A 15,288-nucleotide genomic window follows, 5' to 3' on the forward strand; every position below is an offset into this window, starting at 1 on the left:
TTCTGGCTTGCTTGCCATTTGAGAACACCTGCCGGGAGGCCTCCTGGGAGGCAGACAGGAAGACCTCACCCTTTGAGGCTGTGGATGGCCCTCCGAGGGAGGAGCCACCTTCCCACACAGTGGGTCTTGGCCACCAGAGCAGCCTGAGGAAAGTGATGTGGCAGAACCACACACCCGGAACCACACACCCAGTCAATACAAGTGAGGGATATCCGGGGAGTGGGGAGTATCCGGAAGGTAACGAGGACCAGAGACCTGGGGTCCATGCTCCCAGGACCCGGGGCCAGCAGAATGCAGAGAGCTAGCTCACCATGGAGATGAGAGGTAGCATAAAAAAACCAGGTAGTTACCCCACAGGGCCACGGCCCACTGAGGACCTGCACTGGGGGTTCTACAGGCCCAGCGGCCCCCAGCACCAAGCTTCTGCTGGCCAGAAGACTGAGGGGAGAGGCCCAATGCTCTCCAGCAAGTTGGCCAACCAGACAGGACTTGGAAGGGAGTCAGGACGAGGAGCACCCCAGAGCCCTCGGGGTGAGGACAGCCTGCCATGGCTCACCTCTGCCATTGGTGGGTCAGAAGGTGGGGGGCTGTGAACAACTATGTGTTTGTATTTGCAATCTTTTGTCTACCATTTTGCAAGGGCTTGAGAAAGGCCCAAACTCACCATGAATGGATGAGTGGAAACAGCCCAGTGTCCAGGGAGGCTGGGCTGGCTGTAGGGCTTTGGTGGGAGGAGTCAAGGATGGATGAATGGCATGAGGCTGTAAGTCAGGTGCTGAAGACCCCGATCCCCCACCTGAGGGCCCCATACAGAGCTCATCCCAAGGCTGGAGGGCCCAGACTTCCTCCTTGGAGCTCCTGCTCTGTGGTTCTGAGGTCCTGAGTCTGGGGCTGACCTTGAGCTGGGGCCACTCAGAGATTCCTGGGCCTGCACCCTTTTCCCCAGACTCACTGCCCAGCTCCCCAGTTCTCTGCATCATCCACATATCATGGGTTATCGGGTCCTTCTCAAGTGTTGCTCCATAAAATAGCGTGGAAAACCCCTGTGGTGCCTCTTTGTGGACCTGCCTGGGTCCAGGACAGCAGGACAGCAGCACAGCAGCCTGCTAGGTCTCCAGTCTGTGGAAGCTGCGTGCGAGGGGCCCTGCAGCAGCCAGAGGGTGGTCCAACTGAAGAACAGGATCCAGAAACTTGTTCATGAGGAGTGAGGTTTAGGAGCAGAATTCTTTTCCCTGGGCAGGGCAGGGGCCACTGCTATGAGTAGGAAAAGGAGAAGCTGGGAGCTGACCCAAGAGCCAGCCAGGCCCTGGAAGCAGGTGCAAGGCGGGAGTGGCCACCAACCCAGAGCCCAAGAGCCCTGAAACTAGAGGTGAGGTCGGATGTCAGAAGTCAGAGCAGGGCGACGATGCTGGCCTTGTGAGGCCACCCGGCCTCTGCTCCCACCTCTCCACACAGCAAAGACCCCACTCAATGCCCCTGTGAGACTCCAAATTCAGGTTCAGTGTGATGTGCTTCCTCGACAATAGAAACAGGCCTGACTGCAAGTTCTCTCTAGACACTGCCCCCACAGAAGGGCCCCCTCGCCAAACAATCCCCTTTATCAAACAGCTAAGGCAGCTCCCACTGATCACTGAGCAGTGGGTTTCAGGTCCCTGACAGCCCGTGGAGTCATTCAGACAAACCATTCACACCCTCCTGCAGGAAGCAAGGGCACCTCGCCCTCTTGGGACCACCCAGACTGCCCCACAGCCCTGCCGGCTCACTGCTCCGAATGCATCCCCCTGTGACCCCATGTGGCGTGGTGTCCTCCTCCCCGGATGTGAGTGCATTTGGCTGATTAACCCGCATCATCTCATTGGTCCTAGGTCAGGTGCTGCATGATCCTCCATAACCCTGGGGCAGACGTTTCTTCCTCACCAAAGGGGTGAAGGGGCATTCAAGGCCTCCCTGCTGTGGCTCCCCAGCCCTCTCCGTGGCAAGGCTGCCCCAAGACAGCAGGAAAAGAAGCAGCTTACGCCCAGCACAGTGGAAAGTGGCCATCGTTCTTTTCCTGCCTCGCTGTCTAGTTGGATAAATGGGCTCTTGTCACATTCCCCAGCCTTGCACACATTTTTCATTCTCATTCTGGAGACTGGGCCTCATTTATTTCCCTGGCTGGGTTCTCTGCCTGGACAAATGGGCCCAGAGCTGAAGTGCCTCCACCATCAGCCTCCATTTATACCTGCCACCCGTGCCTGAGGCTTGTGCCTTGAGTCCCAGCCTGAGGCTGAGGCAGGCTGCTTGCCCACATGCCTGCCAGGTGGCCTGCCTGACTGGCCCTCTGCCTGGGTGATACCTGCCCCTGGAATCCGAGATGTCAGACTCTACTCATGTCGAGGCTTCTTGCGGTTGGTTGGTGTATGGGGCTGGCTCTAACCTGCCATCTTCCATGCTGAACTCTGGAATCCATGCTTCCTCCACCAGGATGCCATTCACCTGGAGTGCCAGCATATTCTCAGGTCCAAGACCCGGACAGCGCACTCCACCCACACGGATGTAATTCCCAGCTCTGCCTGCATTTCAGGGTGCTGCTCCCCAGCCGCCCGCCTCCTGTGACTCACGTTCCCTGTTATTGCTGCAAGGTGGATCTGGAGTCTGGGAGCCCACACAGAGCCTTGCAGTTCTCAGCAGCTCTTAGAGTCACCGTCCACAGAGTGGCCATTATGGAGTGGCAATGAGTGAGATGTCAGTGACCTCCCTCAGCAGAAGGGGATATTTTAATCCACTTTATTCCAAAAGCAAATGATGCAACTCAGAGTTTTCTTCTTTCTTCAGTTTTATATACAAAAATATATAAAATGTAATGTTTATATTTCCAATTATATAATCACTTAAATTATGTTAATTGATCCTGCAAATAATTTTATCAATGTAGCAATTACTTTATGCAAAACTGTCAGGAAATATTCTAAGATTATGTTGATTTAAAAATATTTATAAATAGTACAAATGAGCACATGAGGCTTTTTGGAGTTCATAATTTGCAAATGACGAGGGATATGGCCACGAATATGTGTTTCTCATTTTATTCTAAGGCTTTCACAGTCCAGTCTCTAATAAAAGAGCATTTGAACAGGGACTCACTTACCCTTGTGTCCAGATAGCACAGTGTTAAAGAATGCCCGGCAGCAGGGTGCGGTTTCTTGGATGGAAAGTCATGGAAAGTTTCTTTGTATCACTTAAGGAAAATGGAAATTCATAGAAGAGATTCTGGCACTCACTGCATAGGAGACACACTGGCCCACCTGCCCCACATAGGGTAGGAGCAAGAAGGGGGCTGAGATCCAGGGCAGGTCCTGGGCAGGCCACATCCTTTCCAGGAGAGGGAGCCGGCTGGTATGATTGGCTTAGCCTGGGTCACCCCTGCCTCCAGGGTGCATGGCACCAGGACAATAGTCTCTCCAAGACCTCAGAGAATGAGGATGACTGTTCTCCAGGGGAAAGGAGACGCTACCCCCAGAAGATGACAGGCAGGGCCACGGGCAGGGAAAGACAGTGAACCTCCACCATGGGCAGGTGTGTTGGCAATGAGGGAAAGAGGGGGCTCCTTTCAAGCATTCAGGCACACTGTCAACTTCAGACAGACCATCAGTAACAGATTAAGATACAGCAGATGAATCGTCCCTTCACAAGCTTAGAATTTAAATATAAGATACTATTTTTAAAATATTGGGATTATAAAACATACGTTTGGTATAATTATAAAAATGACTTGGGGTGGTATATTTTTCTTAGTTGTTTGAAAATTTTCTAGGTTTTGGTTCTCATATCTATCCCTAAATTGTCACCTGGGTAATCTGGCATTTTGTGGGATTAGAAAAAAAATCATGAAAAATTCAATGCAATGTTTAGAAATTGGGAGACCAATTTTGTGAAAATGCACCGAAAAAGATTATCTGAGCATAAGTCCTTTGTCACTGAGATACTCCACTCATTGAACTGATAGGCTTTTTCTTTGTCCTCCACCCCCTCCCTGACCCAAATGCCCAGAGTCAAGGGGAATTTTTTATATACCCGAATTTACCTGCAACTCTCTCTCCCTCTCTGTCTTTCTCTCTACCTACCTACTTACCTATCAACTCTCTATCACCATCTGACTACTGGATTCACTGCTTCTTGCACTGGGAGACATACCTTCCAGTTATTGAGTCAATCCCAATCCACATTGTCTATACAAGTGTCCTAAAGGCAGAGACAAATGGCAAGCCCTGCAGAAGTTGGCAGTTGGATTGGATGTTGGATGTTGAGAATACCTGTGACTTGAAGGACGAATAGGATTTGGCCACAGCGAAGGAAAAAGGGAAATGGCCATGTAGGCATGGCACAAACTGAGGCTTCTGGTGTAAGTAGGGAACAGCTAGATCCTGCCCAGCTGCAATTCCAGAGGTGGTTTAAAATCCCAAACCGAGGCTTCTGGTGTAAGTAGAGTGTAAGTAGGTTTAAAGTCCCATGGAGGATAAGACAGCTGGAAAAGATGAGATTCCATTGTTTGTCTGAAGATGATCCATGGTTCTGATGAACTGGTAGGTCCTAAAGAACGTGGAAACTTGCCCAGCTGAAGAGTGACTGGAAAAAAACTGTTGTTTCAGGATTCAGGGCCAGGAAACCCACAAAGGGGAAGCTGGAGGGGCAGCTGAGGCATGGGCTGCCATCTCTTGTCTACTTAGGTGCAGAGGCCCAGAAATCCAGATCCATGGTGGATGAGAGAGGTCACCGGGCACAGCTGCTTCCCTGCAGGCAGGAGGGCTGGGGTCTGTCCTGGCCCCTGGCCTGTACACTGTCCCCAGGACTCTAGAAAGGAGCATGAAAGAGCAACATGGTAAAACATATTGGCTCGGGGTAAGTGCCAATGATCAGAGCGTACGCCTCACTTCCCTTACATAGGAATTTAGCAGAAATCTACACTCTCGCATTTGATAATTCACTGCAATTCTTTGCATGTATGCAATTGTAGATATATTTTATTTTTCTGGTAAAAAAATCAATTTTTACTTCGTGTTTTTATCCTGAAAAGTGTTTTGTTGTTGTTGTTGTTTTTGTTTTACGTGAATAACTGCTTCCCCTAACAAAATATCATGAACATCTTAGCTTTTCACTTGTTTTATTCAGAAAAGTGGCACTCATTTTTCCACTACCCAGGGACCGGCCTAATCACATTTTCTCAAGAACAGCAAAAACACAATGAACTTTTGTGCAATATTATTTTTATAACAGATTATTTTTGAGAAGTTTTGTAGAGCGGTCTGGTTTTAAACGAGAGTGAACTTAAACTTTTGGCGATGGCACAAATAGTGGCCATTGCTTTGGGATTTGCAGGCTGAGGAGATGGGCAACAACAGAAAAGAAGGCCAACTAAAATCAAAGTCTAAAACGCTCTGCACCAGGAATCCCATAAGGAAAAAACGCAAGGGCACCAAGAACTGGAATATATTTACTTTATTAAGTCTGCCACAGATATCACATATTGCTTCACCCTCTGTCTTACTTAGAAAATAGTGGCCACCAAGTAGCTCTGCACATAAAATGACGCCCAGAAACTACTGATTCAGTAATCCTGCATATGTGTGAGCCATGCATGTCTTCATATACATGTCTATGTATACAGATGCATATCTTCAGCAAGAAGAGAAAGAACGGACCCCTTAAGAAGTCAGAGCCAGGCCAGGCGCGGGGACTCATGCTTATAACCCCAGCACGTTGGGAGCCCAAAGGGGCAGATCATCTGAGATCAGAAGTTTGAGACCAGCCTGGCCAACATGGCAAAAACTCGTCTCTAGAAAAATACAAAAAAAACTAGCCAGGCATGGTGGTGCACCCCTGTAGTCCCAGCTACTCGAGAGACTAAGGCAGAAGAATCACTTGGACCTGGAGGCAGAGGTTGCAGTGAGCTGAGATTGTGCCACTGCACTCCAGCCTGGGCGATAGAGCAAGACTCCATCTCAAAAGCAAACAACCAAACAAAAACAAACAAACAGAAAAAGAAGTAAGAGCCACTATCTAAGTTCAGCCAGAGGTTGAACCTTTGAGGCTGTGGATATTCATAAAGTGAGTCTCTTCAGTTGACATCCTTTCTCAGCCTAAGAGTGGACCTAGCTTTCATTGCTAATGCATAAGTAAACAAGCTTTGTTCATGTTAAACCTGCTATTTCTGATCATGTAGCCAATTATTTTGCTTCCTGTGATGGGGGAATCACTCATCTTATAGTGCCTAGAGGCGTCCATAACTCAGAGGGTCAGCAGCATCCACTCATCATGCCCTGGTGCTCTCAGTGAGGAATTTTATTTTTAGTAGAGCTGAGCTCTGGCTACCCTGAGCAAAAGGGAAATTGTGAGTAGCAAATGAGGGAGCCTAGTGCATCTACCACAGACCGGGGAGCCAGGCTTAGGGCTACGGGGGGCCTGAAGGCATTTTGCAAATTGGCATAGGACACAGCGATGCTCTCCTGGCAGGAAGGGTGGACAAGCACCCTCCTCCTGATGACTGACACTCATCCCTTTGTCATCTCCTCACATCCATAGCCTAGGTCCATGCCTCAGGAATGCAATGTCCAACAGGCCAAGATAAGTTTTCTTGAGGCCGGGAGCCAACATGATGGCCCCTTTAGCTATCAACAGTGGCACCAAGCAGAAAAACCACCTTTCCAACAAGAATGCTCACCCTGGAGGGCTCCAGCAGACTGACAGGGCACTGTAAAGAGGGACTACCATTTTGGCAAAGGAAAGGGATGGATGCCCACAGCTCCTGTTGTGCAGCCGGAGCCTTGCAAAGCAACTTCTTAAAGCATATGGACTGTTAACCTGCTGACTTCAACTGAAAAGTCTTCAGATGTTAAAAACAAACCACGTTTTGGGCTTAATGTCCAGCAAATGTCATCTTTCTCTAAAAGGCAGCATGGCAGGTAGACCCTGGGGTGACCCACAGTCCCCTGCCTGGGGTTCACCCCTGTGAGCTTTCTCCCCTGAAGTGAGGACCAGTGACATGCTCCTAACCAATGGAATGCGCAAGACGGTGGCGTGTGCATGCTCACATAATTGCGATATCCATCTCACTCACAGGCTGTCCCCTAGCAGGCTTTGGAGAAACAAGCCTGCATGTTGTGGGCTTCCCTAGGGGAGGGCCACAGGGCAAGGAGCTGAGGGTGACCTCCAGCCACCAGTCAATAAAAAACTGAAGCTCTCAGCCCATTGGCCCCAAGGAACTGAATACTGCTGACAAATACATGAGCTCAGTGTCAGATCCTTCCCCAGATGAGCCTCAGATGAGAGCCCAGCCCCTGCAGAAACCTGGATTGCAGACATGCAGATGCCACACTCACACTGTGCTTGGATTCCTGGTCCACAGAAACTGAGATCACAATGTGAGTTGTTTTAAGCACTGTGTGTGTGGAAATATTGTCACATAGCACTAACTTATATGTAGCTGGTTGGTCATAACTCTCTGTATTGCACATGGACAGTATTGCTGTACAGCAGCCTCGAATGCTCCAGGCTCTCTTTACCAGGAGGAAGTGAATTTCAGATGAAATCACCCAAAAGGGCAACACCAAACCCTGCACATCCCACTTGGTGAATGTCTAAATCTTCAAAAGTAGCTGGAAATCAAGTGCTTGCAGTCCTACTAAGCACATTTGACATTTACCAAATGAGGACATCCTGTTTGCCCAAGCACCATCCATAGCCTCAGTCTCAGAGCTGCAAGCCCAGCCCCTCTTCATCAGCCCCGGGTCAAGATCAAATTTAAACAACTACAGACATAATGGGAGCAAAAATACCCTCCAAAGTAAATATTTATCCCAGAATCACAGGCTGCAAAGTCACTTACATTTTCAAGTTCTATAAACTGATCATTTTCTCCAATGAGATAAAGAATGTGAAAGGGCTTTGAAAATCAGGTCACCGAGCAAGTGGGCTATTGTCAGTAGCCCTTGGTCTGCATTTTCTCTGCATTTCACCACTTCCGTGGCAAAATCCCTTTGGCCCCAGCTGAGGAAGAATCCGCCAATAGGCAGAGGAGCCTGTGAGTCCCATGCCTGTCCCAGGGACAGAGCTTCAGGCCCTCAGAAGACCTCGGTTCAAACTCCACCTCCGGGTTTAGGGTTGGTTCTTCCTTCACTTTTATTTTCCCCATCTTTAACTGCAATTGCATCTGACCATGTTGCTGCCTTCAGTGCATGCCCTGGCCTGGCCTTGCTCATTGCCAACGGCTGTGGTCCAGGTGCGCTCACAATTCTGAGAAGGAGATCAGCATGACAAGAACATTTGTCTGGAGCAGAGCCATCCCTCTCCTCGCCTGACATGTGAGCTGAATGCCAATGCCGGCCACAGGCAGAAGGTTCTGCACTCCACTATTTCTCATGATAGTTTCACCCCGTGCCTGCTGCACTCAGTAAATGGGCCCAAATTGTTGCTTTGTCATTTTTCAAACAGCAGCAGCTTCATATTTATCACACAAGAGATAATACGTTCTCACCATTATCTTCATGGAGAGGCTGAGAATCAGGGCCCAGGAGGGAGGCTGGGTTTTCATTTAAAGTGTCACATAGAAAGTGAGCTCTCCTGGGTGAGGACAGATGGCACTGGCCCAGGAGGCACGTACTGGAAGTGATGGTGGCCCAGAGGCAGGCAGGCCTAACGCACGTTCCTCAGATGTCCTCCCTGGAAGGGCAGCTCTGCATTTAACCACCCCTGAAAGTGCTCTCCACCCAGCCATGCCCTGTGCCCCCCGGGCCCTGGCGTGTGCACCTGCCCCGAGAACAGTGGGAGCCCAGCACTGCCTGAGCCGCCGTCAGGGACATCTGAGTTAGATGACTTGAAGCCGTCTGGTTTTCAGTGGGAGAAAGCAGCAAATCTTAGAGTGGTGGCCTGGGGTCAGGAACCCAGGACAGACAGGAAGAGGGCAAGCAGCGTGTCTGTGCCCCTTTCCACCTTCTTCCAGGTGGGCAGCCCAGAGTGAGGGCAAGGAATCCTATTGAGAAACTGGGCAGATTGCCCTGAGGGAGGTCCTGTGATGGCATGAAGTCTCCTGGTCTGTTGGCTCCCTCTGTTTATATTCCTCACCCCTACAGGGCCTACACCGTGCATCCCTGCAGGGCTCACACCCCACACCCCTGCAGGACTCACACCCCACACCCCTGCAGGGCTCACACCCCGACATCCCTCCAGGGCTCACACCCCACACCCCTCCAGGGCTCACACCCCACAACCCTCCAGGGCCCACACCCCACATCCCTCCAGGGCTCACACCCCACATCCCTCCAGGGCCCACACCCCACATCCCTACAGGGCTCACCCTGAGAGACTTTTCTTTCCCGGGGCTCAGGCCCACCTCCCAGGTGACTCTGTGACTCTTATGTGGCGCTGGGTAAATTCCCCAGGAAGGGGCCGGGCTGATGGGTGCAGAGCAACCCAGTTCCCAGGGTGGCAGAGAGCAGATCTTGCCTGCCCAGCCAGAAAATAGTCCTCTGGGAGAAGAGTTGGTTTATTTTGGTTACTTGTGAGAGGGTATTTGGGGGCCCTCAGACAGAATTATACCTGACATTTGCTGCCATTTATACTTTTTCTTTTTTTTTTTTTTTTGAGACAGAGTCTTGCTCTGTCGCCCAGGCTGGAGTGCAGTGGCGCGATCTCGGCTCATTGCAAGCTCCGCCTCCCGGGTTCACGCCATTCTCCTGCCTCAGCTTCCCGAGTAGCTGGGACTACAGGCGCCCGCCACCACGCCTGGCTAATTTTGTATTTTTAGTAGAGACGGGGTTTCACCGTGTTAGCCAGGATGGTCTCAATCTCCTGACCTCGTGATCCGCCCGCCTCGGCCTCCCAAAGTGCAGGGATTACAGGCGTGAGCCACCGCGCCCGGCCCATTTATACTTTTTCTAAGGATCTTCTTGAATTTGATTTTTTTGATTCACATTGGTGTTATACTATAAAAATAATTAACATATTACACAGCAGCATCTTCTGTCCACACTGGGCGCTCACTCCCTGACTCACCATCTCTTGGCCTCACTGGCGGCCAGCGGGCAGGTTTCCCAAGCTAGACCCTTCTCCAGATTGCACGGCTGCGTCTTTTCCCCAGGGCAGCTCAGCACCTCGCACGTCCTCAGCTGTGGTGCTTCTGTGGCCCAGGGATCCTGTGTATCCCAAATTCCTGTCTCTGGTCCTTCTCTTGGCTCTTGTCTCCTAATAAGACCCCTGCTGGTCCTCACGTAGTTCAGACCTCACCCCCACACAGACACTTGCCCTGCTGCCCTTCCACCCATGCCCCCGACCTTTCTGCCTGCCCGATGCGGTGCCTGCCACTGCTCAGGGCCACAATTTGGTGTCTCTGAATCTCCTGGCTTTGTCCTCACACAACCCTAAGATCAGTCCCTCAGATCCGCCCCATCTGCTGGGAGCCTCTGCAGTCCACCCTCTCCTCCCGGCCCTGCCATCCCTGTTCTGATCCCAAAGCCCGTGGCTTTCTGCTGCATGGTGGGTTTCCTAGTGTGTTTTCCATAATCACCCCCTAAGGAGCCTTTTCAGACACTTTCCTGAAATGGCCTTCCATGAAATGTTCACACCACAGACTCTGTCTCTGCTTATGTACTGTGTATATATTGATGCTATATATGTAAAAAAAAAAAATGTAAAATCTTTCTGCCTTCCAAGAATACATTTTTGCTGCCCCCATCATCCCCGCTGAGATGCATGGTGGAGAGAAGGTGGCTGGACAAATAGACTGTTTGTGGGTTACAGGAAGGACCAAGGCTGGCCAAGCACAGGGCAGCAGGTGGGAGCATGAGGGCCACCAAGACCCCTCAGCAGGAAGGCTGAAAAGAGGCGGTGGTGTGACTGCGGCTAGAGGGAGTCACAGCTACAGAAGAAGGCTCCTAAAGCACAGACACTGTGCAAGACCTGGCAGCTGCTGGAACAAACATCTGGGTCCCTCTCCTCCCATGCTAAACCCTTCTCCCATTTGCACAGCTGCACTTCTGGGGCTTCCCACTGGCTGAGCTCAATGGAAGTTGTTATCTCACTTGGCAATGGCCATACTTCCAGTGACACAGGGCAGGACACGATGGTCACTCTGCCAGGACACAAGGCAGGACGCCATGATCATCGTCCCTGGACACAGGATAGGACACCATGGTCATCCGCCGAGGACACAGGGCAGGAGGTGATGATAATCCTCCCTGGACACAGGGCAGAACGCCACGGTCATTGTCCCGGGACAAGGGTAGGAGGCCATGGTCATCGTCCTGGGACACAGGGTAGGAGGCCATGGTCATCATCCCACGACACAGGGTAGGAGACCATGGTCATCATCCCACGACACAGGGTGGGCTGCCATGGTCATTGTCCTGGGACAGAGGGTAGGAGACCATGGTCACGGTTTTGGGACACAGGAAAGGACGTCATGGTCAGCATCCCAGGACACAGGGAAGGATGCCATGGTCATCGTCCCAGGATGCAGGGCAGGAGGCCATGGTCATTGTCCCTGGACATGGGGCAGGACACCATGGTCCTCCTCCTGGGACACAAGGCAGGATGTCAGGTTATTGTCCCTGGACAAAGGGCAGGAGGTGGTGGTCATCCTCCGGGACTCAGGGAAGTGTGCAGTGGTCTTCATCTGGGGCACAGGGCAGGAGGGAAGGTCATGAGGAATCTAAGTGGTTGAATGCTGCAGGATCTGAGGCTGACTAATCAGGAAGTCAGACAAAAGGCACATTTTCAGAGACAGAAAAGAAATTGGCAACTGCTCAGATCACACATGCGTCCCACAGGTAAGGGAAAGGAAGAATCCACCCCAGATAACACAGCACAGCCCCGGTGAGCCTTGTGACCAAAGTCAATGCCTTCCCGACCTGTGCCTGGCAGGCCAGCATGGAGGAGAGAGAAGACAAGGCAGAGGAAGGTAGGTGGCTGGGAAGATCAGAGAATGTGCCCCGGGGCTTCAAAGGAGAGCAGAACTCTCCAAACACTTTGATTAGCAGCAAGGTGTCCTGTTCTCCTTTCCTAACTGCTTGAAGCCTCAGGCTGGGAGTACTGTGCAGATGCTGAGTGATAGGCAATGATAACTTGGCCTCCAGAAAACAGCCACACAGCAGGGACCCCAGAATAGACACAAGGCAGTGCCCCTGAGCCCCCTCTCCTTCACCCATGAGGGAAGTGCAGCACCGATGTCCTGATGTCCTGGTGGCCCTCCAGGACGGCCCCTGGGTTGTGCCCCAGGCCTGTTCTTTATGCATCAGGACCCTCACTCTTCTTTGCTCCATAGTGAGACAGCAGCTACCAGGCAAGGCTGTGCAAGACTCAGGAGGTGCAGGCAGAGCCTGCTGAATGGACCTGGTGTTGGCATGTGACGATTCACTATTCAGGCTGATAGGAGGACATGAATCCCCCAAATATCACTTTTTTAAACTTGGCACAAAACCTTGTCAGTCTCACCAATTGCATAACCCCTCCTACCAATCATTTAAGAAGTGCCGCAGGGAAAAGATGAAATTTAGCTACATGGCTACCTTGCATTCATGTAATGTTAAAAACACAAGCCTTAATGGCAAATAATGGAATGCCTCCACCCACGGCAATTAAACAGCCACTGTAGGTGCAGCGATACCTCCAGAAATACGTCTGCTAAGAAATGAGAAAGGGGCTGGGCTGGCGTAAGGGCGAGATTCACCTGCAGCCTGGGATGGGACTTGGCCTTCCTGGGAGGTGTGTGCCCCCAAGAGCCTTGCCCTAGAACATTCTACACATCAACAGCTCAAGGAATTTCTCCAACACTCACCAGTAAAGACCACTTCTCACCAAGAAAGTGGGTGCCACACACAGAGGGCCTCAGGGAGCATGGTGGGTGCTGGATTAAGCACCACTGCCTGGAACCTCTGCATGAAAGCTGTACTTGGCATCAGCCTGAGTCTGTGTTGTGTGTTGCTAAAACTGAGTATCACAGATGGGATAATTATGAAGAAAAGCCATTTATTTCTCACAGTTCTGGAGGCTGGGAAGTTCAATATCAACGTGCTGGCATCTTACAAGGGCCCTCTTCCTGTGCCATCCCAGGGCAGAAGCAGAGAGGAGGGGAGAGAGACAGACACATGAGAGAGAGCGAATGCAAGAGGAGCCCAGCTCTCTTTTATAACAAACCCACCCTCATGATAACGAACACACTCTATGATGACAACATTAATCCATTCACAAGGACAGAACTTACCTCATCCCCTAGTCATCTCTTACTAGGCCCCACCTCCCAACACTGTTGGGTTGGGGATTAAGTTTTCGACACATAAACTCTGGGAACACACTCAGATCATAGAGGCATCCTAACAGCCTCAGTTGGTTGGACAGGCACTTGGGTCACACCAGAATGTTTTCCTGCTGGAAAGACACATCAAATAAACCAAATTCAGAGTCTGGCGCCTTACAATTGAGAATCTGTAGGCACAAACAGCAATTTGGAGCGATTAATGTATTTCTACTTTTACATTTTTAGGGCAGCAAAATGTAAGAAAGTGGTTTCAGGGTGCCAAAATGGAGCAGCCTGTCCTGGCAGGGCCCTGCACTGCCTTGCTCCTCTCCTGTGGGCCTGGGCCGGGGGCGAGTGTTGGGACTTTATTCCCAATGCCTTTTCCAGTGACCCTGCCCTCTTGCCTGCCATCTGCCTTGTTCCTAGAGGCGCTGGAGATCCTGGCTTGTGGGAAACACACGTCTGTCCCTGCCCACCTCGCCCCAACACCCCCATGCTGAGCAAGGGGCATGGAATGCCGGTTTGCAGATAGGACCATCCCATGCCCTGACTTGCAGAGACACCCCACTTTTACAGCCATTGCACCAGTGCAGGGAGACCCAGAGATCTGGGTGCTCAAAGGCGTCCTGGTTTGAACAAGTCCATGTTCACCCTATGAAGGGCAAATGACTCTAGGAGTGCGTCTTAGTCATCAGAATCCCACAGCCCACTCTCCAGGGGGAAGCTGCTGGCTCTGCTGATGCCCACTGGTCTCCCTGCAGGACCCAGCTTCTTAAAGGGCCAGCAACACAGACACCACACAAGCTTCCTCACCTGGGACCTCCCACCAGGGTATGAGGAAGAGAACATGGGCCAGGTGGAAGGATGACAAAGCTTTGTAAAACTACCATGACAGGGACCATTGTCCCTCCTTCCCTTATCCCAGCCGTAATAAGATAATTGTGAAGCTGCATGCCGGTGGAGGCTGCAAGATCTTCCTAGGCTCCAATTCCCGAGGAAGGCACTCATGCCCGCTCCCAGAGGACAGATGGTGTGGAGCACAGGGATGGAGAGCCAGGGGCCAGGTGAGGACAAGACAGGAGGCTCCTCCTCAAAGTAGAGGCTGAGGCCATCCCCAGCGGGGGAAAGAGCCTATGGCTGCAAACCACAACCAGGTATCCCAGAGTCCAGATGAGATCTCTGCACCAGGTCCACACCCTGGAGGGAAGAAAGCATGAGGGCCCTCGAAGCAGAGAGGGCACGGATGGAGACTAAGAGGGGAAATGAAAGGCCACAGTCCATCGCTGATAGCAGAGCTCAAAACCCCCAGGAGCAGTGGCAGGGAGTCTCAGAAACCCCTGGGAATGCGCAGGAACACTGGGTAGCTAATGAGCTTTAGAACCCGACTGGCAAAGGAACCCTTCAATTAGGCAGCCCTACTCGCAGCTTTTCTGTGGTCACCCCGCCCAGGCCCTAACGTTGCCCCACTGTTGTGATACATTTAAAAGGTTCAGATACCAGGCTAGGTGTGGTGGCTCATGCCTGTAATCCCAGCAATTTGGAAGGCCGAAACAGGCAGAACACCTGAGGTCAGGAGTTTGAGACCAGCCTGGCTAACATGGTGAAACCCCATCTCTACTAAAAATACAAAAATTAGCCTGGCATGGTGGCACACACCTGTAATCCCAACTACTCAGGAGGCTGAGGCAGGAGAATTGCTTGAACCCGGAAAGCAAAAGTTGCAGTGAGCCGAGATCGCGCCATTGCACTCCAGCTTGGGTTACAGAGCGAGACTCTGTCTCAAAAAAATAAAATAAATAAATAAAAGATTCAGATTCCAGTGGAAAAATAGATTTGAATCCATTTTATTAAAAAATAAATAAGTGCCCTGGGACTTGTCATGGCCAAGAATAACAAAGTCACGCATGCTTTGGGGAAGTGAACCTCCTACACAAAACAAAGGAAAAATGGGAGCTGCTGGGACACAGCCAGGACATCCTGAGCAGAAGGCAGGACCTTGGGAAGTTACGTCCAGCTGCCTCAAC

General features: G+C 51.2%; 1 long non-coding RNA gene and 1 pseudogene across 1 annotated transcript in view; both read left to right on the plus strand.

Annotated features, from left to right (window-relative positions):
* LOC134762039 (uncharacterized) overlaps positions 1 to 2,995 on the plus strand; it is a 30,132-nt gene extending 27,137 nt beyond the window's left edge. The window contains exon 2 of the long non-coding RNA XR_010141512.1: positions 1,866 to 2,995. This is a non-coding gene — a long non-coding RNA (uncharacterized LOC134762039). The remainder of the gene's footprint in view (positions 1 to 1,865) is intronic.
* The window catches only part of LOC100937133 (geranylgeranyl transferase type-1 subunit beta-like), a 382,799-nt pseudogene that overhangs the window by 342,652 nt on the left and 24,859 nt on the right, over positions 1 to 15,288 (plus strand).

This window comes from Pongo abelii, chromosome 8, assembly GCF_028885655.2.
Source record: "Pongo abelii isolate AG06213 chromosome 8, NHGRI_mPonAbe1-v2.0_pri, whole genome shotgun sequence".
NCBI lineage: Eukaryota > Metazoa > Chordata > Mammalia > Primates > Hominidae > Pongo > Pongo abelii.